The 22,115-nt window shown below is 42.6% G+C and overlaps 1 long non-coding RNA gene across 1 annotated transcript; it reads left to right on the forward strand.

Moving 5' to 3' along the window:
* Positions 1–10,418: 10,418 nt before the first annotated feature.
* Positions 10,419–20,074, forward strand: LOC103886924. Its single transcript, XR_650789.4, has 3 exons — positions 10,419–12,122; positions 18,549–18,649; positions 19,754–20,074. It is a non-coding gene; the product is annotated as an uncharacterized LOC103886924 (long non-coding RNA).
* Positions 20,075–22,115: the final 2,041 nt, after the last annotated feature.

The raw sequence follows: 22,115 nt of genomic DNA on the forward strand, positions 1-22,115 counted from the left end.
AAGGTGGGTGGATCCCTTGAGGTTAGGAGTTCAAGACCAGCCTGGCCAACATATCTCTACTGAAAATACAAAAATTAGCCAGGTGTGGTGACAGGTGCCTGTAATCCCAGCTACTCGGGAGGCTGAGGCACGAGAATCTCTTGAACCCAGGAGGCAGAGGTTGCAGTGAACTGAGATTGCACCACTCCACTTCAACCTAGGCAACAGAGTAAGGCCCTGTCTCAAACAGTAATAATAATAATAATAATAATAGTAATAATAATACTTGGTACAGGGAATTGTCTTTTCATGTCTGTGTTTATAAGGAGAAAGTCGTACTCGTAGGCCTGTGATTGTTTTTAGGCCCTCTGTCAAGATCCAGTCAAATCAGTAATGCACTGTAACTGCCCACAGACCTAGGCTTATAGCCTCAAATAATCTACAAATATGCAACCAAAAGAATTAAGCTGAAGTGCTGCTTTTGTCCAAATAAATCAGGCCACTTTTTCATTTCTAGAAATTAACAGTTCCTGAATCTTTTTTTTTTTTTTTTTTTTTTGAGACAGGTTCTTGCTCTGTTGCCCAGACTGGGGTCTAGTGGTACAATCATGGCTCTCTGCAGCATTGACCTCCTGGGCTCAAGCTGTCTTCTCACCTCAGCCTCCCAAGTAGCTGGGACTACAGGCGCACATTGCCACACCCAGTTAATTTTTTATTTTTTTTGTAGAGACAAGGTCTCACTATGTTGCCCAGGTTGATCTTGGAATCCTGGGCTCAATCGATCCTCCCACACTGATTCTGTGGGATTACAGGCATGAGCCACCGCACCCAGCCGCCTGAATCTTCATTGACTTCATTCACACCAGCCCTGCCTGTTTGCTGAAGGTTGCTGGAATCTGGCTGGATCATCTTTCCAGAAAAGGGGGCTTATTTGGGGTTTCAGGCAGGCATATCAGCACATTCCTGTGTCAGACTAGGGGAGTTTCAGCATATTCCAGGCTGATCTTTCCTTTCAGTTGTAGATTAGACAGAGCCAAACTTAGTTTTATTTAGTTGGTTTATTGTTGTTGGTTTCCCTCTGTGACATAGAAGTGTGCACTTTGAGGGGAAAAAAAAATCCTACCAGTTTTACAGTTGGTTCCACGAGAAGTCAAACTAGTGATTAAAAGTAAGAAATATTTTAAGTTGCTCAGCTGAAATGTTAACAGCTCTTGTCTAATCGTTAACATACAAACCTCCCTAACCAGAATATTTGTGGGGGATGACTTCTTAACAGGATCTAAAATCAGCACTTTCCAAAAAAGGCTGTTAAAAATTACACATTTGGAATTTTGTCCGAGTCTGACTAGGCTGCTGAATTCCCTTTTGATGTTTCCTGGGGGGTGGGGAAGAGATAAACAGCCTGATTTCATTTAAATGTAGTACATGTCTTTGAAATCTGGCGTCAGATTTGCATATTTGCTGAAAGGTAGGGTGACCAATCATCCTAGTTTTCTTGGGATTGAGGGGTTTCCAAGGACACAGGATTTTCTTTGATTTGGGAAGTCAAGTTGAGCTGATCATCCTAGAAAGGAAACCCTTGTCCAAATCACTCACAGGACAGGTGAAGAAACTGAGGTCCAGCAGATGAAATAACTTGCCACCGTATTACATAGTTAGCCAACACTGACTGCATTGCTGGAACCAGGAGCCAAATCTTCTAAGTTTTAGTTCAAAGGTCCCTGAACCCATTGGACTTCTCCAAACTTAAGTTTGATGATTGGTTTGTGGGTATTTGACTGCTTTATTTAATTTATATGTGAGCAGAGGAAAGCGATAATCCAAGTACATTCTAATCAGTGATCATAAAGACATAGGTGTTCTAAAGCAACATAAAAATAACATCTACTGAACACCCATGTTCATAACAGCGTTACTCACAATAGCTAGAATGTGGAAGCAACCCAAATGTTCACGGGTGGATGAATGGATAAGCCAAGTGTGATATATACATACAATGAACTATGATTCAGTCTTAAAAAGGAAGGAAATTCTGACATTTGCTTCAACAAAAATGAATTCTGGGACATTATACTAAGTGAAATAAGCCAATCACAAAAAGACAAATTCTGTATGATTCCAATTATAAGAGGTACTCTATGAGTGGATACTTACAGATCTAAGATATAAATACTATTCTTAGAGTATTTGTCTACTCTAAGTAGTCAAAATCACAGAGCCAGAAAGCAGAATGGTGGTTTGCTGTGAGCTTGGAGGAGGGAGGAATGGAAGTTATTGTTTAACAGGAACAGAATTTCAGCTTTGTCAGATAAAGAGAGTTCTGGCCAGGCACGGTGACTCAGGCCTATAATCCCAGCACTTTGGGAGACCGAGGTGGGCGGATTGTTTTAGCCCAGGAGTTTAAGACCAGCCTGGGCAACATGGCAAGACCTCATCTGCACAAAAAAAAAAAAAAAAAAAAAAAAAGCAAAAATTAGCCAGGCGTGCTGATACGTGCTTATAGTCCCTGTTATTAGGGAGGCTAAAGTGGGAGGATTGCTTGAGACCTGGAGTTTGAGGCTGCAGTGAGCTAAGATCATGCCACTGCACTCCCAGCCCAGGTGACAAAGCAAGACCCTGTCTCAAAAAAAAAGAAAGAGTTCTGGAGAGAATGTAATGATGGTTGCAGAACAATATGAATGTACTTAATAACACTGAACTGTACACTTAAAAACGGTTGATGGTACATTTTATGTTAGATTTATTTTATCACAGTTTTTTAAATGAAAAAATAAAATAATAACCACAAATAGCTCATCTATTCCATTGGTGCAATGTTTCTGTTAAACAGGTCTGTGAAGTGCTTCGCAGCCATTTATTAGCTTTGAGATGTTTTGTCAAATCAAACCACATTCTTTAGATAAGGAGTTTGGTTTGCTTTGATATTTAGTGACCTTCCCTTAGCTAGGGCATAGAATTTCCAGATGTGCAACACTCCCAGCTTCTAGCTGCAAGCTCACAGCCTGACACATAGTAAGTGCTCCATAAACATTTTTTAAATAAATAAATAACAGCGAGGGCTAATATTTATTGGAAGCATTTATTCAGAGGTGGGTTGAACTTGAAGCTGGTGACGCTTAAGCTTCAGGACGTCTCACTTTAATAAGCTTTTTCTAGACCTTGTGTGCGGGCGAGGGGAGGACCTGAGCAATGTGCTCACATAGTCACATATTCATATAAAACTTGCAAAAGTAAGATTTATCTTCTTTTTATTAAAGAGGGCTTCCAAAGTTGTATAGTCTTCAAGTCCCATGAAACCCAAAACTGTCCCTGTACTTACTGCCTTTCTAAGTACTCTACGAATTCCTTTCCATGGTTTCCTCGTGCAATCCTCACAACAACTCTATGAGGTAGGTGCTATTCTCTTCACTTCTGAGATGAGGAAATTGGGCAGCTCCACCATGGTTACCCCATGAGGGAGTGATGGGCAAGGACTTGCACTCTGGCATTTGAGGCTAACTCTACAACTCCCCTGAACACTAGGGATGGCCAAACCTAACTCTAGCTCATGTTAAATTAGGCATGGGCCGGGCGCGGTGGCTCAAGCCTGTAATCCCAGCACTTTGGGAGGCCGAGGCGGGTGGATCACGAGGTCAGGAGATCGAGACCATCCTGGCTAACATGGTGAAACCCCGTCTCTACTAAAAATACAAAAAACTAGCCGGGCGTGGTGGCGGCGCCTGTAGTCCCAGCTACTCGGAGGCTGAGGCAGGAGAATGGCGTGAACCTGGGAGGCGGAGCTTGCAGTGAGCCGAGATCGCGCCACTGCACTCCAGCCTGGGTGACACAGCGCGAGATTCCGTCTCAAAAAAAAATAAAAAAATAAAAAAAAAATAAATAAATAAATTAGGCATGTAGCCAGGAGAGGTGGTGCGTGCCTGTAATCCCAACACTTTGGAAGGCCGAGATGGGAGGATCTCTTGACCCCAGTAGTTTGAGACCAGCCTGGGCAATACGGCAAGACCTCGTTCCTACGAAAGAGTTAAATATTAGCCAGATGTGGTGGTGCATCTCTGGAGAGCCAGCTAGTTGCGAGGCTGAGGTGGGAGGATCTCTTGAGTGCAGGAATTTGAGGCTGCAGTGAGGTGTAATTGCACCACTGTATTCCAGCCTGGGCAATGGAGCAAGATTCTGTCTTAGAAAAAAAAAAAATTAGGTGTGGTCTTGGTAAATACTATAATTTCACCTGATGTAACTGTAATAGCAACAATTACATGATTGGCTGGTTTTTAAAAATAACCTGTGATTTGGGGAAAACATTTATTTTACAGGTTTTATTTTGTCCCTATGCTCACTTCATATTTTTGTTTGGTAAGATAGAAGGAAGTCTGGGAAAGGGGAAAATGAAAAGGGCAAGACCAAAGAGGAGAAAGGAACAGAGATGTCTTCCTATGTTAAGGAAGATTCTCCTCGCCCCTGCCACAGTTTCTTTCTCTTTCTTTTTGAAGGATGTGCAAGGGTGCTTTGTGTCTTGGGGAGTTCCACCCTGGTTTCACCTATTCTCTGAATCTGCTCAACTTCTACGCTAGAGTCCCTATTTCTAGTCTGACAGTCCTACAAGTCAAAGGGCAGAAAGGAATCTTTCCTGTAAACATCCTCTGGGCCACTCCCGGAAAAGGTGACCAGCAACCACCGCTTCCTGTCTTTATTCTGACTCTTGGAGCAAATAATACAGTTTTCTATTCCTCTAAGATTTCTTGGGGCCAATAGTAGAACAGAACTGAAAACGTCATAGGACTGAAAATATCCTCCTGTTGAGGATGCTGCTTTCTTTAGATTCAGGTTCTCCGCTTTAAAAAGTCATTCCCACCCCAGACTTCCATACAGATGCTGGGATACGCACTGTGCCTGGCACTTAGGAAATGCTGCTCACTGACTCCCACCTCCTCAGAGACGGGCTGCCATTAACCCAAAGACAACTCCTCCCCAGTTTCGTGTCCCTCTCCCCCACTGCCCAGAGTTTTCTGTCTTGATTTCCCTATTTCTACTGCAGCACAGTTATCACCCAGCTGGTCAAACCCTGTGGTCATTCTGCCCACCCTTCGCTTCCCTCAGACCTCATTAATCATCAAGTACCATGGGGTCTCCTTCCTATTCATGTCCAAACTCATTCTCTGTTTTCCATTTTCTTTGCTGATACTTTGTTCGAGGCCCTGCTTATTTTGGGTCTGGGACATTACAATTGCTTCCTGGCTGGGTGTCCTGCCTTTGGAGTCGCCCCCTACTAAAGGTGGATTTGTCATGTAGGTAATAAATCTCAAGCTCCAGGACAGATGCTTGCACCTAATTTTGTATCTTGCGACTTTATATTCTCAATCTGCCCCACCCCCCATCCATTTTGCACTAAGCTGCCAGATTAATCCTTTTTATAATAGGTTTTATTTTTTGAGTTTTAGGTTCACAGCAATATTGAGCAGAAAGTACAAAGAGTTCCTGTGTGTCTCCTGTCCCTAGACACACACACAGCCTCTCCGATTATCAGCATCCCACATCAGTACATTTGTTTCAGTCAATGAACCTACATTGACACATCACTATCTCCAGAGTCCGTAGTTTACATTGAGTTTAATCTTTTAAAAATACTATTCTTTCGACTGGGCGTGGTAGCTCACGCCTCTAATCCCAGTACTTTAGGAGGCCAAGGTGGGTGGATTATCTGAGGTTGGGAGTTCGAGACCAGCCTGATCAACATGGTGAAACCCCATCTCTACTAAAAATACAAAAGTTAGCAGGGTGTGGTGGTGGGTGCCTGTAATCCCTGCTACTCGGGAGGCTGAGGCAGGAGTATCGCTTGAGCCTGGGAGGCAGAGGTTGCAGTGAGCCAAGATTATGCCATTGCGCTCCAGCCTGGGCAACAGAGCGAGATTCTGTTTCGAAAAAAAAAAAAATACTATTTTTTCAAATCACTGGTCTGCTTTAAAACTGTTCATTAAAATGCTGACCATCAGGGAATATTTCAGAATTCAAGGAAAAAACTGAAAAAATAAAATAAAATTCTGTCCATATCTCCAAAGTCTATGTCCTTACTTGGATATTCAAGGCTTTCCACGATCTTCCCCAAATTTCAACCTGATTTCTCAGGAGTCATCTGTGCATGCCCTTTGCAGGGGGTGCTCTTCACTGACTCCCACCCGCCGTCCCCATTGTCACATCCGTGGCTTTGCTGCACATAAAATCTGATTAAATTCAACTCCACAAAAATGTGCTGTGACTTACTTAATCTAGGATGTCTATTTGCCTCCATCCTGAGCATGAAAAACCCACCCGGTTTACCATGCCAGTCCATGAGCCCCTCCTGGTTGCAATCCTATTTGCCTCAATAGCAGCAGTTTGTAGCTTGAGGGAGGTTGAAATGGACTAGTAAAACTTTTAAAAACAATAATAAAGTACAGGAAGGCTGAGGTGGGCAAATCACCTGAGGGCGGGAGTTCGAGACCAGCCTGACCACCATGGAGAAAACTTGTCTCTACCAAAAATACAAAATTAGCTGGGTGTGGTGGCGGGCACCTGTAATCCCAGCTACTCAGGAGGCTGAGGCAGGAGAATCACTTGAACCCGGGAGGCAGAGGTTGCGGTGAGCTGAGATTGTGCCATTGCACTCAGCCTGGGCAACAAGAGTAAAACTCTGTCTCAAAAAAATAAATAAATAAAAAATAATAATAATAATAAAATACAACATCTGATTGTCAATTTTTTACTCTGCCAAATGAGAACTTAAAAAACAACTACCACCATCACAATATCTTGTTTTAGAAAAGACATTTACTAATCAAAAAGCACGAAAGGCATAATATCAGAATAACACTTGGTTCTTTAAATGTAATTCACTTAGCTTTAGGAAAAAAATCATTTAAAAAAAATTGTATGACTGTCGGAGGTACTGAAAACTGTTCAGACTGGCATTTGGGAAAGAGTCTACAGTGCTTCTGGTCTCCACCACCTGTTTCGCATTTAATCACTTGCTGCCTTGGGGTACATTTTGCATTGTTGCCTCTCTATTTAACTTCTTGTGCACATATGTTATTTCTTCAACTGGAAGGTAAGCTTTATAAGGAATCTATAAAAGGACTGCATGCTTAACTCTCCAGCAAGCACATAGAAAATGTTCAATAAATATTTGTTGAATGAATGAATCAACCTTTTCTAAGCCTGTGCTAACCAATAAATCTCCTCTTAATGGGATCTGAGCGCCCCATCCTGAGGCAATTTCTCTCAACAGACTCCTTTAAAATGAGTTATCCAGTACAAATTGCTTTACGTTTGAGTGAAGCCTAAAAATAAAAATTGTTTAAACCTGATATGAAAAGTTAACAGTTTTTTCCTCAAGGCAGTAGCAAGCCCCAACAAGGAGGAGAATCCAGACACAAACACACTTCTGCACCTGCCATTTAATTGATCCTAGTTGTTTTGGGCTTTGCTGGTAGGCATGCACACAGTCCGCGCTTCTGGCTTGACCTGACTGCATAGGGTGGGTGACATTCTCTCTGGGGCTCTCACCCCTGTGCCTAAAGCCTCCACAATAACCATGTTGTGTATTTCCCTCTCTCTACTCGGTAACTTGGAAGGAAAGGTTGGGCAGAAGCTTAACATCTGGCTAGCCAAACCTTGGTTTTAGATTCCAGAGTTGATACAGAGCAATTCAGAAAAGTGTCTTTTGGATTTAAAACATTGTCTTCGCTCAGGATCTCGAGTTACCTTCAAAAAATTTAAATAAGATAAGGCCACATCCTTGCTTAAAACATTCATCAACTTTCAATTCAATTCCATTCAACAGCTATTGATTGAAGACCTACGGAATGCCAGGCCCTGTTCTAGATGTTGGGGATAGGTCAGTAAACAAAGCAGACAAAACTTTCTGCCTCCACGAAGCTTAGAGGGAGGTAGGAGTGAGGTGGGGGAGACGAACAAGAAACATAATGAATCAATAACATACTATTTCTGTGTTAGAAGGTGATAGATGCAATGGAAACTAATTGGAGCAAGGGGTGTTGCAATTGAGATGGGAGGGACAGGGCCTCTTTGAGAAGGTGGGTGGAGCAAAGGCTTAGAGGAGGTGAAAGGTGTGGCCATGAGACCATGTGGGAGAAGAGGAAATGCCTTTGGTATCATGACCTCACCCAGCACCCTCTCACCCCATGACCCTCCCACAAGGATCTCCAGCCGCCCCCAGGGTCTCCTCCCCACCTCCGGGCTTCACACACATTGTTTCTTCCTCAGGACTGTATTTTCCTTCCCTGTCTCTTGGCCAACTCCTCATCCTTATGACTTCAATCTAAATGCCATCTCCTCAGGTGGGCTTTTTTTTTTTTGCTGCCCCTCATCCATTGTAACTTAGATGCCCTCCCACAGTTATAGCCCTCCCTTCAGATACTTAACAAATACTGTTTGAATGAATGAACAAAGAAAAGGGCTCAAAGCAGGTGTTGAGGACAGGAATTCTGACTCATTGATTTATCCCCAGTGCTGGGCACATTGTTGAATGTATTTGGTAGACTTTATCTTCATAAATAAGCTCCATCATCAAGGATGGATAGAAGGATTATGTTACGGCTTACTTAAATTTAAGCATTATAATACTATAAACAAGATTTTTTAAAGGTGGGGTGAAGCATTAAATTGTGTTAGGGGGAATGAATTCCCTCCCTCCTTCACTTTTTCAGATGAAGCAGGCCTTGGTTTCAGTCCTTGGCCCAGACAGGCCCTTTTCAAGGAACATTTTCCAGCAGTGACGGTGCCTTCCTGTCTGAGATCAGCATGTCCTTCAATTTATTCTGCAACTCAGTCAAATTAATTAAAACTAGATTTGTCCTGAGGGTTTGTTCATTAAGGTGTTATTGTATATCAAATTCCCAATTACCTGGGATAATTAAAACATCCTAAATTTTTCCCCAAATTATTTATACTTTTGGGAGTATCCCCTTGTAGGGAAGGCTTAGGACACACTACCCCAAAATATGGCACGCTGGCACTTCAGAAAACCCTAGAGGCAGGAAGGTGGCTCTCACCTTCCCCTTGCCCTTCTCTTAGAAGCTGGTCATAAAACGTTCTTTCCAGAGGTGCCCACCCTGTAGCCAGGGGGAAGAAACACCCCATCTTTGAAGACACAGAGACATAGAGAAGAATCTGAACAAACAAGCCTTGCTAAGTTCCCCCCAGTTTATTAGCATTAGATCATACAGCTTTTGTCTAATCATCTCCACAATCCTCCACTTATTCATCAAACTTAGCATAAAACCTACAGGTTTCTCTGTCTCTTTGGATCTTCATTTATGAAGCTATGCCATATAAAACTTACATACGAAATAAATTTATATGCTTTTCTTTTGTTAATCTGTCTTTTGTTACAAATGCCTCAGCCATGAACCCAGAGATGGGTGAGAAATTTTTCCTCCCTGACACTCCAAAGGTATATTTTTATTGCTATTTGCTCAGGAAATGCCATAAGGATGATTTAACGATTTCAAATTGCCACCTCATTTGACATGCATTTTAGGTAACATAAAAATCATGCAATATGATTGAAACAAAAGAAATTAATTAGAGCAAAGAGAAAAATGCAAGCAGCGCAGTAAAGTGAAACAAGAAATAAAACCACTCAAGACAGGGAAATTCCAACCATAAAGACTCAAGTAGTTTCTGGAGGGGGATCACAAATTTGGCTCTGAGCAATGAAGAAAACAGACCAGTTACAGGATTCATGATGTTTTATAGCACACATATCAGGGGCTCAGGAGCCTTAAGACTTGAAAGATGTTTCTTACATATGGCCTTAAAAGGGACACTGATGTCATGAATGACACTTAAAGCAGATGAGTTTCCAATAGCCGTTTCTTATGGTATCACTGAAGGAGCCTTCAACTTAGGGCCTAACGACAAAGTGAAGTCCTTTAAAATTCAGTTATCCGAGGTAATGACATGATGCAGTTCAGAAATGAAGTTCTTTTATTATCTGACTTGATCCACAGATAAAGTTTAAAATATCTAAACTACCTAAAAGAAGGCCAAGTGTGGTGGCTTACATTTGTAATGCTAGCACTTTGGGAGGCCAAGGTGGGAGGCTTGCTTCAACTTGGGAATTTAAAACCAGCCTGGGCAACATAGGGAGACCCTCTCTCTATAAAAAATGTAAAAATTAGCTGGGCGTGGTGGCTTATGCCTGCAGTCTCAACTACTCAGGAGGCTGAGGCGGGAGGATTGCTTGAGCCCAAGAGGTCAAGGCTGCAGTGAGCTGTGATCACCGCCACTGCACTCTAGCCTGGGAGACAGAGCGAGATTCCATCTCAAAAAAAAAAAAAAGAAAGAAAGAAAAGAAAAAGGAAAGGAAAAGGAAGGGAAGGGAAGGGAGAAAGAAGAAAGAAAAGAAAGAAGGAAGGAAGGAAGGAAAAGAAAAGAAAAGAAAAGAAAAAAGAAAAGAAAAGAAAAGAAAAGAAAAGATGGCCTGCATCTCTCCCTAAATGTTGTTTTCTCCAATCAAACTTCCATAAGAATTAAGCAGCAGAGAAGTCAAGGATAAATTGTCTGGCAGGTACCCAACAGCTGAAACTCTATACTTCTGATTAGATGCAGATCTACACCTAAGAACTTGGCATCCACTTGTGAAAGTGAAGGTTCCTAACCAGCCAGGTACTTGTATAGACCTACGTCCTCAAGGAGGCAGACTACAGTGTACCCACGGGGAGGGACCAGATTTCCTTCAGGAAATAGTCCACGTTTGCTGTAACATAACAACAAGTGAACACCCAAGATCCACGGAGTGGCCATGGTGTGGGGCATAGATGACAACCCTCCCACCAACATTAGACACTGCATAGTTAGTTTTCTGTTATCCTGTTTTGATTTTGTCATGTATACCTCCCCACCCATTAGAGTAGTTAGTTGAGAATTGACTGTTAAAAATGAAATCAACCTGCAGAGAAAAAGTCATGTTGGATGAATCACTGGGGCCCTAGGCTGTTGGCTTCATGTTTGATTTGGATGCTTCACAATCCAGTCTTGTGTAGGTCACCCCATATAGCCTCCTCCATCAGCAGGATGATTTTGCTTTAGAAAATATGTACACTTGGTAAACTGTCAAAGTGAGTTGTATGTAAGGTATGTGTTGTTCAGAGGGAGAAAATATTTTTAGCACTACTTGAAGTCTTTATACCTGACAATGCATTAAGAATTCAACACAGTAATCTTATTGTTTTAGCTGTTGCCTTTACCATTACTCATGCAGCATGACTGGGACAAAAATTAATGACCCCCCACAACCCCCACAGTGTTTGGTGTGTGTGAGTTTAAAAAAAAAAATCTTTTGGTTTGGGATGAATGCGTTGAACAATCCACCATCTGGTGTACAAATATTTTTATAGACACGAATCCAAATACCACAAAATCACTGCCATGGCTCAGGTCCTGTGAATCTTTCTCTGAGGCAGACTTTTTTATTAAATGTGATTATTCTTCAACTATGAGACTCTCTGCAGGAGCATTAAGATTTAGCCTTGAGAACAAAACTCTCGGGGTTGACCAATATTTTTTAACAGATGGAAAGAACTCACCCTAGAGCTAATTTCGAGGAGAACAAAAAAGAATTTTGTTTTTGCTTTTTTGTTTACATACTAAGCGTATACAAACTGAATCGGTGACAACTTCTGTTACATTCCTGCTGTGAACCTGGCTGGTGGAAGAAGATAAGATACCCATAAGCTCTGCGGGCATCAAGTTTCGGCCCTGTCAGGTGTAATCAGAACCCTGGTCTTAAAACCAAGGCCTCCACTCCACCTCCTCAGGCAGAGGACACTTCATTCCCCAGCCCCAGGCACTAAGAGGAAAAGGAAGGATCCATCCTGTAAGAGCAAAATGAAACAAAACAGTAACACTGGGTTTGTGTGTTCCCTTTAACTCTTTACACCCTGGAATTAATGCAAAGTGGTATATATTTAATATCGAATTCCCTTACCTCACAATGTGATAATGACAAGAGATTTTTAGAAGGCATGGATTGTAGTTTTAGAAAATTAAGATTCTCCTCTGAAACTAATGTAAAGAAAATTGATGAGTCTGTGCATTTGATGGGATTCCTAAGTCAGCACCATGTCGTGAAGACATTTTCTGAGACGGTGAGTTTGCTCAAAATGTCACTCCAATTTTTTTTTTTTTTTTTTTTTTTTTTTTTTTGAGACGGAGTCTAGCTCTGTCGCCCAGGCTGGAGTGCAGTGGCCAGATCTCAGCTCACTGCAAGCTCCGCCTCCCGGGTTTACGCCATTCTCCTGGCTTAGCCTCCCGAGTAGCTGGGACTACAGGCGCCTGCCACCTCGCCCGGCTAGTTTTTTGTATTTTTTAGTAGAGACGGGGTTTCACCGTGTTAACCAGGATGGTCTCGATCTCCTGACCTTGTGATCCGCCCGTCTCGGCCTCCCAAAGTGCTGGGATTACAGGCTTGAGCCACCGCGCCCGGCCGTCACTCCAATTTTTAAAGCATGGAGAAAATTGCTTGTCAGTGAATGTACCACTCAGAGCAAAATAGAATTTTTATTGCTAGATTTCCTTTCAAAGTTAAAAATAAGGGTAAACAGAACCAAAAGGCTGTTTGGGGGAATGTAGTGATCTGGGGAAGAGAATGATGGCATATCATTGGAGCTTCCAGCTTTGCTAGTGGAACTCATTGGAAAGTCCATGAAAATCACCACAGAGCTCAGACATAGTTCTTAACTGGCAAAACCGTCCTAAAATGACTGGACTCTGATCCAGCCGCCTTGGGAGAAGTGGGAGAAATAACAGTCCCACTTCAGCGATCGGCAAACTAAGGTACAGTGGAAACTGAGCGGTGGGCCCAGGATCACCAAAAGTCAGTAGTGAGCGGCAGACAGGCCCCAAAGAGCTGAGGAAGTGTAAACTCCGGTGATAAGGCGATAACTTGAGGAAATTAAAACCCCGTAGTGTGGGAAAGAACAATTAGCCAAGACAGAGGGGCAGGAAGGAATACAGAATGAATTACAATCAGAGGAAGCTAGCCGGCAACAAAAGAGATGCACTGGCGGGGGCGGGGCGAGAGGGAAGGGAGAAGTGACTTAAGATTGCTGGCTTCTCCGGGTTCCATCACCGCCTTATTGTTAGGTCGCCCGTCGCTGTGCTCATAATTTAACCCCTTCATGCCTCGGAGTGTCTAACTCCAAGGCAGCTCTCTTTATTCATGAAGGTCTTTGAGATTATGCCACGAATATGATGAATTCCAGATAAGAATGACTGCATCATTAGTTTAGAAAAAGGTACCCCCATCCAAAAGAAAAAAAGAAGAAGTTTAAGCTTCTATAGATTAGCAAAATATTTCCATCAGAAACATAAGAAGAAACACATAAAACACAAATAATCAGCAAATGCAGATGTTTTAAGACCAAGAAGAAAGTGTTCATGAAAATGAAATGTTTTAAAGGAAAACATGAAAAGGTGTTTAAAAATAATTTTAATGACTATCGAGATGACCTAAGGGGATGAAATGCCCTATAACTAGTAGGAAAGGATAGAAAAAACGTATGATTGTTTTATGAAAATAAGAATCTGCTTATTTTAAGTCGATGAGTTTGTCACGCATGATTATGGGCACAAGAGATGATGTGCTGTGAGCCCAGAATTAAATTGTCTTTTACTTCAGTCTTTTTTTTTTTTTTGAGACGGAGTCCGGCTCTGTCGCCCAGGCTGGAGTGCAGTGGCCAGATCTCAGCTCACTGCAAGCTCCGCCTCCCGGGTTCACGCCATTCTCCTGCCTCAGCCTCCCGAGTAGCTGGGACTACAGGCGCCCGCCACCTCGCCCGGCTAGTTTTTTGTATTTTTTTTTTTTTAGTAGAGACGGGGTTTCACCGTGTTAGCCAGGGTGGTCTCGATCTCTTGACCACGTGATCCGCCCGTCTCGGCCTCCCAAAGTGCTGGGATTACAGGCTTGAGCCACCGCGCCCGGCCTACTTCAGTCCTAAAAATCAATAGGCGGAAAGCTAAGAGGAGGTTCTTCTTTAATCAACCAAGATGCTAAAATCATGGAGAGAAAGGCAAACAAGACCACAGCAGCTAAGTCATTCAAAAGAAGAGGGAGAGTTGATTACGTAGAATGAAGTGGAATGAAGATGCTAAGTAGGATTAGAAAAACATGACACTATTACAAAGGGTTGATTGAGCGAACAAAATGGATAATGAGGCAAATTAAAGATTGTTATAAATCCTGTGTCCAGGAAATGAATTAACTGCTCAGACTAATAAATGAAGAAGCATCACACAGAAGACGATGATTGAATGTCACCATGGGAAAACAGAAGGTTCCTGGTTTATAAAACCAGCACACTTAAAAAGAAGAGAAGGGTGGGGGCATTTGAAACAATACTAAGAGGCTTTACCAGTGAACTGAAAAAAAAAAAAAGTAAAGTAAACAGTGATGGAAGGACAGCCTCAGAAAACACCTCAACGATACAAGATTCTTTAAATATCTTAAAGTGATTGTGGGTAAGGAGGAACATCTAGGAACTTGAAACATTAAACTCGGGTTTATTTTAATTTAGTTTAATTTTTTGATCTTGCCTTCATGACGCCAGTAAAATGTACCAGAAATGGAAACAGTGTCAGAGAGTGATACATTAAGAGCAATGAGGAATTCCCTTCCAATAAATTAAGATAACTCAAGAAAAGACAACTCCTGCGTGGGAAGAAAAAGCTGCAGTGATTAATACTGCCTTCATGCAGCATTTGGATGGCTCCTAGGAATCATAAAGATACCTGGGGAAATCAGAGCCAAGTAAATCTAGTACCTTTCAAAAAAAAATGGACTAGGGAGGAAGCAGAGAAATGCTAGCTTTGCAACTCAGGAGCAATTGAAGTATATAAAGTATAGATAAAGCAACCAAGGTGGAATTACCAAATACCTAGAAATATATGAGTTCAGCAGACAAAACAGTCAAATTTTAGGAAAAGTGACCTCTTGAATAAAATTCTTATAGAAGTTTTTAGGCTTTTGAATTTGGCCACTATACTAGAGTTTATAGAGAAGATGAATAAATGGACATCTGTTAGCAACAGCATCATAGTCTGCCAACGGCATTTATTAACTAACGTCATAGAATACAGACCGATAAGGAAGAGTTGGATTAAACAATCCTTTTCCCCCGGAGGTGCTGACATCAGTGTAGATGCAAAAGTATCCATAAGCGTAGGCATCCAATGACCAGAAAGCTAGTGGCATCTGTCACACAAGCATTGTATAATTGCAATGCATTGTATGCATGAGCAAGAGAATCTCGATCTCAGATTTATTTAAACAAATAAGTCATCACAGAAATAGTACCTATGGAGAAATCCTAGAAGAGGTTTTGGAGTGAATGGTTTGCTGGGCAGGCAGGATGTTTCTGATACAAGAAGAGCCCCTGAGAAGGCCCATAGCCAGGAGTGGGAAATAGGGTTGAGGAATCATGAACAGGGCTGAGCGAGCATAATACAGTAAGTATAATAAGAGCATAATATAATAAGAAGTGATGAGGAAGATTAGGTAGCCTAGAGTAGGAGACGGATTTGAGCATGGGCTTTGGAGTGAGACAACCTGCTTTGAAGCCCAGCTCCATAGTGGTATAATCTCCAACCCCACCCCCACCTCAACCTCTCTGTACTTTGGTCTCTTCATCTCAAAACTGGAATTTTAATAAACTTAACTTAAGGATTGTGCTAAGAGTTAGGTGAGATGTTCTGTGTTCAAGCACCTAGAAAAAATAAGAACTCCAATATTAGCTATTGCTGTGAATGAATGGTAGTCAGTCTAGGTGAGAACACCTGCCTTCCTCACTTCCTTGGGGTCATCTCTTTTAACTTTCTGCTGCCTTTTCAAAACTTTTACACTCTCCAAGGACAACAGCCCTACCTGGCTCTCTCTCACTCTAACAGATGGTGGGAAGGACAGTTTCACTCTCAATTTCCCTGTTCTCCCCTCAAAACACACTCTTCTTAGCCCCCTCTACTGTTTCTGAGAACACAATGCCCCATTCCTTTCCAAGGCTAAAACCTCTCCGGCAACAGAGAACCCAACTGTTACGGATTCAGCAATTGACGGTTGATCTCCAGCAGGTTGGTGCTCCATCAGTAAGCCCATTCCTGTCTCCCAGCTGCAGTAACTCCTTCCTGTCAGCCTCCAGCCCTGCTCAAGTCTTCTCTGGCTCTGTGCATTTCTTCCTCCAATGTGCAGAGCCAACACCACCCACTTCTTTCCTTCCCTGCATAAATAAAACTACCCTGTCTCTGATTTCTACTCCCCCTTCCTCTGCTGAAGCAGCTGGTTTGATGGCCACCAAAGAAGAAAGTTTTTCTCCATCTTATTCTATTCTAGTTTCTTGTGATTCTGTGTTTACCTCTATTGATGGATTGTTTTCTCTTTCCTGATGGTTCCTGTGTAGTCTTTTTCTTTGCTCAGGCTGTTCCTGTAAGTATCTCCAGGGATTCTAGACTTGGCTGGTTCAGTTTCTCACACTGTACTGAACAACCTCATGTAAACCTTCAAGCCCATCATTTATCATTTTTGCCCAGGCTACAGTGCAGTGGCCTGATCAAGGTTCACTGCAGCCTTGACCTCCTGGGTTCAAATGAGTCTCTACCCTCAGCATCCCAAGTAGCTGAAACTACAAACACACACCACCATGACTGGCTAGTTTATTTATTTTTCTGTAGAGACAGGGTCTCACTATGTTGCCCAGGCTTGTCCTGAACTCCTGGCCTCAACTGACCCTCCTGCCTTTGACTTTCAAAGTGTCAGAATTACAGGCAAAAGCCAGCACACCTGGCCATTATTTATCATATCTCTGCAGGTCGTTCCTTGACTATCCTTCTGAGGTTGGAATTTCCAATTGCCTTTTGAAATTCTCACACCATTGCCTTTTCATTCATTTATTCATCCACTCAAAAATATGTATTGAGTGCTACTGAAACATGTTTAAAACTATCTAATTATCTCTCTCCATCCCCACTCTCATCTGCATTTTGTCCTGCCTTTTCTCTGGGTAAATGATATCCTTTTCTTAGCAGCAGAAGCTAATTTTACTGCTCTTTGCAATCTCCCAAAGTGACTTAGTATCGTGTCTAGGACTAAATGGGACTCCATAAATACTGTTGAATTATATTGAGCTGAAATCATACATGAAGTGATAGACAGTTATGAGAAGGATCTTAGAGGACACGCGTCTTTTCACTCTTCGGCAAAAACACAAATAGACTCAGTTATCAATTAATATCTCTCGCACTAATTTTACTTTTAGCACTAAGATTCTAAAATTCTACACAAGTAGTACAGAAAATTTATGTAATAGGCCTAAAAACATTAATTTTAAAGATGGAAATAGAATTGTTCATAGAAAGGACTATCCTTTTGTTTAGCAAAAGAACTTGGATATGAAAGATGAAATCTCCAAAGCTAACTTAATTTGTACATGAAAAGTACCAAGAATTGAAAGCTGGCTGGGTGCTGTGGCTCACGCCTGTAATCCCAGCACCTTTGGGAGGCCAAGGTGGGCGGATCACGAGGTCGAGAGATTGAGACCATCCTGGCCAACATGGTGAAACCCTGTCTGTACTAAAAATACAAAAATTAGCTGAGCATGGCGGCACGCGCCTGTAGTCTCAGCTATTCAGGAGGCTGAGGCAGGAGAATCACTTAAACCTGGGAGGCAGAAGTTGCAGTGAGCCAAGATCATGTCACTGCACTCCAGCCTGGCGACAGAGCGAGACTCCGTTTCAAAAAAAAAAAAAATTATTATTGGGTACTAGGCTTAGTACCTGGGTGACAAAATAATCCGTACACCAAACCCCCATGACATGAGTTTACCTGTATAACAAGCCTGCACTCGTACCTCTGAACCTAAAAAAAAAAAAAAAAAAAAAAAAAGAATTGAAGGCTGAAAGCCAGAAGGGAAGTGAGAAAGAGGAGCTCAGGGCGGTGAAATGAAGTGGAAATGTTGTCAGGGAACTCTGCAAAGAGAGCTGACAAGTGGTTAAGAGTGACCAGTTTACTTTTAAACACAGGGATGTCACGTATTTTGTTTTAAGTTATTGGCTGTGCAGTGTTGTAATTTGATCTAACTCCCATCCTATATCAAATTATGTTTACATAATTAAGACGGTTCACTAAAGTGATTTTTCCTGAGCAAAGAAAGTCTGCTGTGTGTTCTGACATACATTTTTAAGCACCTCTCAGTCCATCACCCAAAAGTGTCAGATGGGTTCCACCTACTAATGACCAGTTATTCTATGAGATGATCTGAAAGATGATAGAATGGCTAATAAGGGGAGTAGCAAAAGCCTGTCACACAATGAATGCTTGAAGAACTACCAGGTGTCTGTCTGACTGCGGCTATCACTCTGCATGGCCATGAGATGTGCGTGACTCACTCCGGAGAGGCGAGCTCCTGTACAAATTGACCGTTCACGGTCTTAGTTCTGAACTGCCTTTCTGGACGCTTCTTTCTGTTTCTCTCTACTTTTGACACTCTGAGCTAGCAAGTCTGATGTCCTTCTGTTCCCTATTCTAGGCCTGGGCTTGATGTTCACCGATTTTCCCTCAGCTCCGACTGTGGCTCCTCTCAGCAGACTCTGATCCTGCTCTCAGCCGGGCTGCATCTGCCCATCTCAGGTAAACATGGCTGGGCCTAGGCAAACTGTGGGGCCTTTCAGCTGGAGCTGCGCTCCTGTGCGTGGAACACCTGGCTGGTTTGGTGCTTGAATTAGACACTGGGAAGGCATAAGCTGACATCGCTCTTCCTTCAAATATTTGGAAGGGGCAGTTTTCCTATTCTCTATGGCCTTGAAGCAGAGAACGAGGAATACTGGGGCACTAAAAGGACTGAGTGTAACTTAAAACAAAAAGGCACTCGACAGCAGCCGGAGCTACCACAGCGGTCACTTCCTCCTCACTGAAAGGGCTCCAGCAAAGGCTGGATAACCATCAAGTGGCAACACTCTGGGAACGTTTGCAAAGGGAGCCATGCATCCTACAGATAATTTTACCAGCAGGTTTTCAGGTTCCTTCAGCCCTGAGCTTCTCAGATTCCAAACTTTTATAATTATTTGAGTTAAAAAAAAAAAAAGTCAGATGCAGCTGAGCGCGGTGCCTCACGCCTGCAATTCCAGGACTCTGGGAGGCCAAGACGGGCGGATCACCTGAGGTCAGGAGTTCGAGACCAGCTTGATCAATATGGTGAAACCTTGTCTCTACTAAAAATACAAAAATTAGCTGGGCATGGTGGGGTGCACCTATAATCCCAGCTACTTGGGAGGCTGAGACAGGAGAATTGCTTGAACCTGGGAGGCAGAGGTTGCAGTGAGTTGAGATCATCCCACTGCACTCCAGCCTGGGCGATAGAGCAAGACTCCCTCTAAAAAAAAAAAAAGTCAGATGTTTGACTAGAAGGGACAAGTCATAATGAGAACCACTGGAGGGTCATTTGCGTGTGGTTGTTGCCAAGGAGGAAATTAAAAACTGAGAAACAGGAGAATTAAAATCTAAGCTGGGAGAGGGGAACCTCAGATCCCTTCTGAGGATATGGTTAAACTGTCTTGTGTTTTCTGTGCCAGATAGAGCAGTTTAGACCTAAAGAATGTCAGCAATTTTCATCCTCCCACACAGCTACTTTATAATAATTAGTTTTACTACTTTTTTTCACAAGCTATTACTTTAATGATTTTAATTAAGTTGTTCATGCACTCGAGTTGTTTACAAGCACTTTTCTTTTTATAGCACATTGATAAGCAACAGAGGCAAACTACCACCTTGGAGGGAGCCAGGCAGTGTCTGCTGGGCAGGCCGCAGCCGGGAGCATGGAAGTCGCTTCTTCCATCCTCCACTGGAAACCACCCAGCATCCTGGGGCCAGACACCCTCCCCTGGGAAGAGACTATAGTCCTATCTGTATCCTCCGTGGTCACTGCCCCTCAGTCACAGCAATGAAGAGCAAATTACCTGTTTTCTGTATGTTCCTCCGACAACAACTGACACAGAGTAAATATGAAAGGTTCTGGATGATTCGTGGTCAGCTTTTATTAAAATTCCACATACTTGGCGTTTCTTAGCTATCTGGATTGACTCCTGGTTCCACCCCTTACTAGTTGCGTGACTTACCTTCTCACGTTCTCAGTTTCCCTTTCAAACTGGTAGAGTTATTTTGAGAATTATATGAGTTTCGAGTGGGAGGGCGCTAAGACCTTGCTGATTAGAGTGGTTTTTCAATCCTGATCGCCTCCTTCTCCCTCTTAGCTTCTTTTCTCCTCCCCCTCATGCTTCTAGCCTAGGCTTCTGGCAATTTTGACATAACAAAAGTGGGATTCCTTCATTCCTGACTTCAGGGCTTTTCCTTACTTCATTATTGCATGATCATTCTCAAGTCTTTCATTCTCATTCTCTACATAAATACAAAAAGGAGAAAGTGAAATAGTAGAGGAACCAACAGATTTGAAGGAGCTGCCACTATTTGATTCCTCCTGTTAGGACATCTGTATGACCCCAAGTTCCTGTTCTTGAGGCCGTTGTATCATATTCTTAAAAGTTATGTACACATTCTGCTTTGAATGTGTCCCTCAGCCTCATTCTTCTCCACTTGCTGGGGGCCATCCCGCCCCATGGGAAGGTAAGTTCAGGCTCAGAGGGAAAGTCACGACAGAGTCCTGCTCTTTTATTTTTGTTGTCTAAAATCATGTTTCGTGCTCTTCTTTGAACAAAATCCAGGACTCTAGAGATGCCCTGTTACTTTTCTTCCAGCAAGTCTTTAATTTGCTGAGGAGTAAACTTGTAATGAAAAGAACCCGGAACTCCCCAAGGCAGCTCCCCGCTCAGACAGTCCTCAAGGTAGAGGTTCTGTTCTTTAGAGGAGATTCCAAGAGCCCCATCCTTCCTGTGAAATAGGGCTGCTAACTCGCCACCTGTTAAGTATGATTGTTAAAAATACATTTTTTGTTAAAACTTTGATTAATAGAGACAGAAACTTTCACTTCAAGACCTTTCCTATGATTAGATCTAGAGCAAAGACTATTTGGTCTATGTTTGAATCGAAAAGTTTGCCCTTGACCTCATGAATTGCATTGTTCTAATTAAAGTGATAATTGCAGTATTAGTTTTTATATAATTTAAATAACCAAACCGAGACTGCCCAGTTAGGTTTTCTTTTTTTTTTTTTTTTTGAGACGGAGTCTCGCGCTGTGTCACCCAGGCTGGAGTGCAGTGGCGCGATCTCGGCTCACTGCAAGCTCCGCCTCCCAGGTTCAGGCCATTCTCCTGCCTCAGCCTCCGAGTAGCTGGGACTACAGGCGCCCGCCACCACGCCCGGCTAGTTTTTTGTATTTTTAGTAGAGACGGGGTTTCACCATGTTAGCCAGGATGGTCTCGATCTCCTGACCTCGTGATCCGCCCGCCTCGGCCTCCCAAAGTGCTGGGATTACAGGCTTGAGCCACCGCGCCCGGCCAGGTTTTCAAAAGGAATGTATTAGCACCATCTTGTGACTATTTTGGTACCGCTTACAGAACAAAACTTTCAGCCTGGCGCTTGTGTTCAAAAGGAATCTTTTGGTGCCCTCCTGTGGTATGTTACAGAACTGGGAGAAACAACAAATACAGAATAATGCCTCTGGTCCCAGGAATTGCTCTTCCTGCTGTCATAGCTATTAGTGATTCCTTGAAAAATCACGGCTATTAATAAAAATAACTTTTAGTAATTTTGCTTGTAAGTTAATAAAGCAAATTACAAAGCAAATATATGTAATTTGCTTTATTAATTTACAAATATAAAGTGTAATATGAGAAATAACAATAAAGTCTCATTGTAACATCAAAAATGGAAATCAAGGTGGGAGGCTGAGGCGGGTGGATCACGAGGTCAGGGGTTCGAGACCAGCCTGGCCAACATGGCGAAACCCCGTCTCTACTAAAGATACAAAATATTAGCCGGGCGCGTTGGCACGCACCTGTTACTTAGGAGGCTGAGGCAGGAGAATCACTTGAACCTGGGAGGCAGAGGTTGCTGTGAGCTGAGATTGTGGTGCCACTGCACTCCAGCCTGGGCAACAGGGCAAGACTCTGTCTCAAAAACAAAACAAAACGAAACAAAAACC

The sequence above is a fragment of the Papio anubis genome, chromosome 1 (genome assembly GCF_008728515.1).
Source record: "Papio anubis isolate 15944 chromosome 1, Panubis1.0, whole genome shotgun sequence".
NCBI lineage: Eukaryota > Metazoa > Chordata > Mammalia > Primates > Cercopithecidae > Papio > Papio anubis.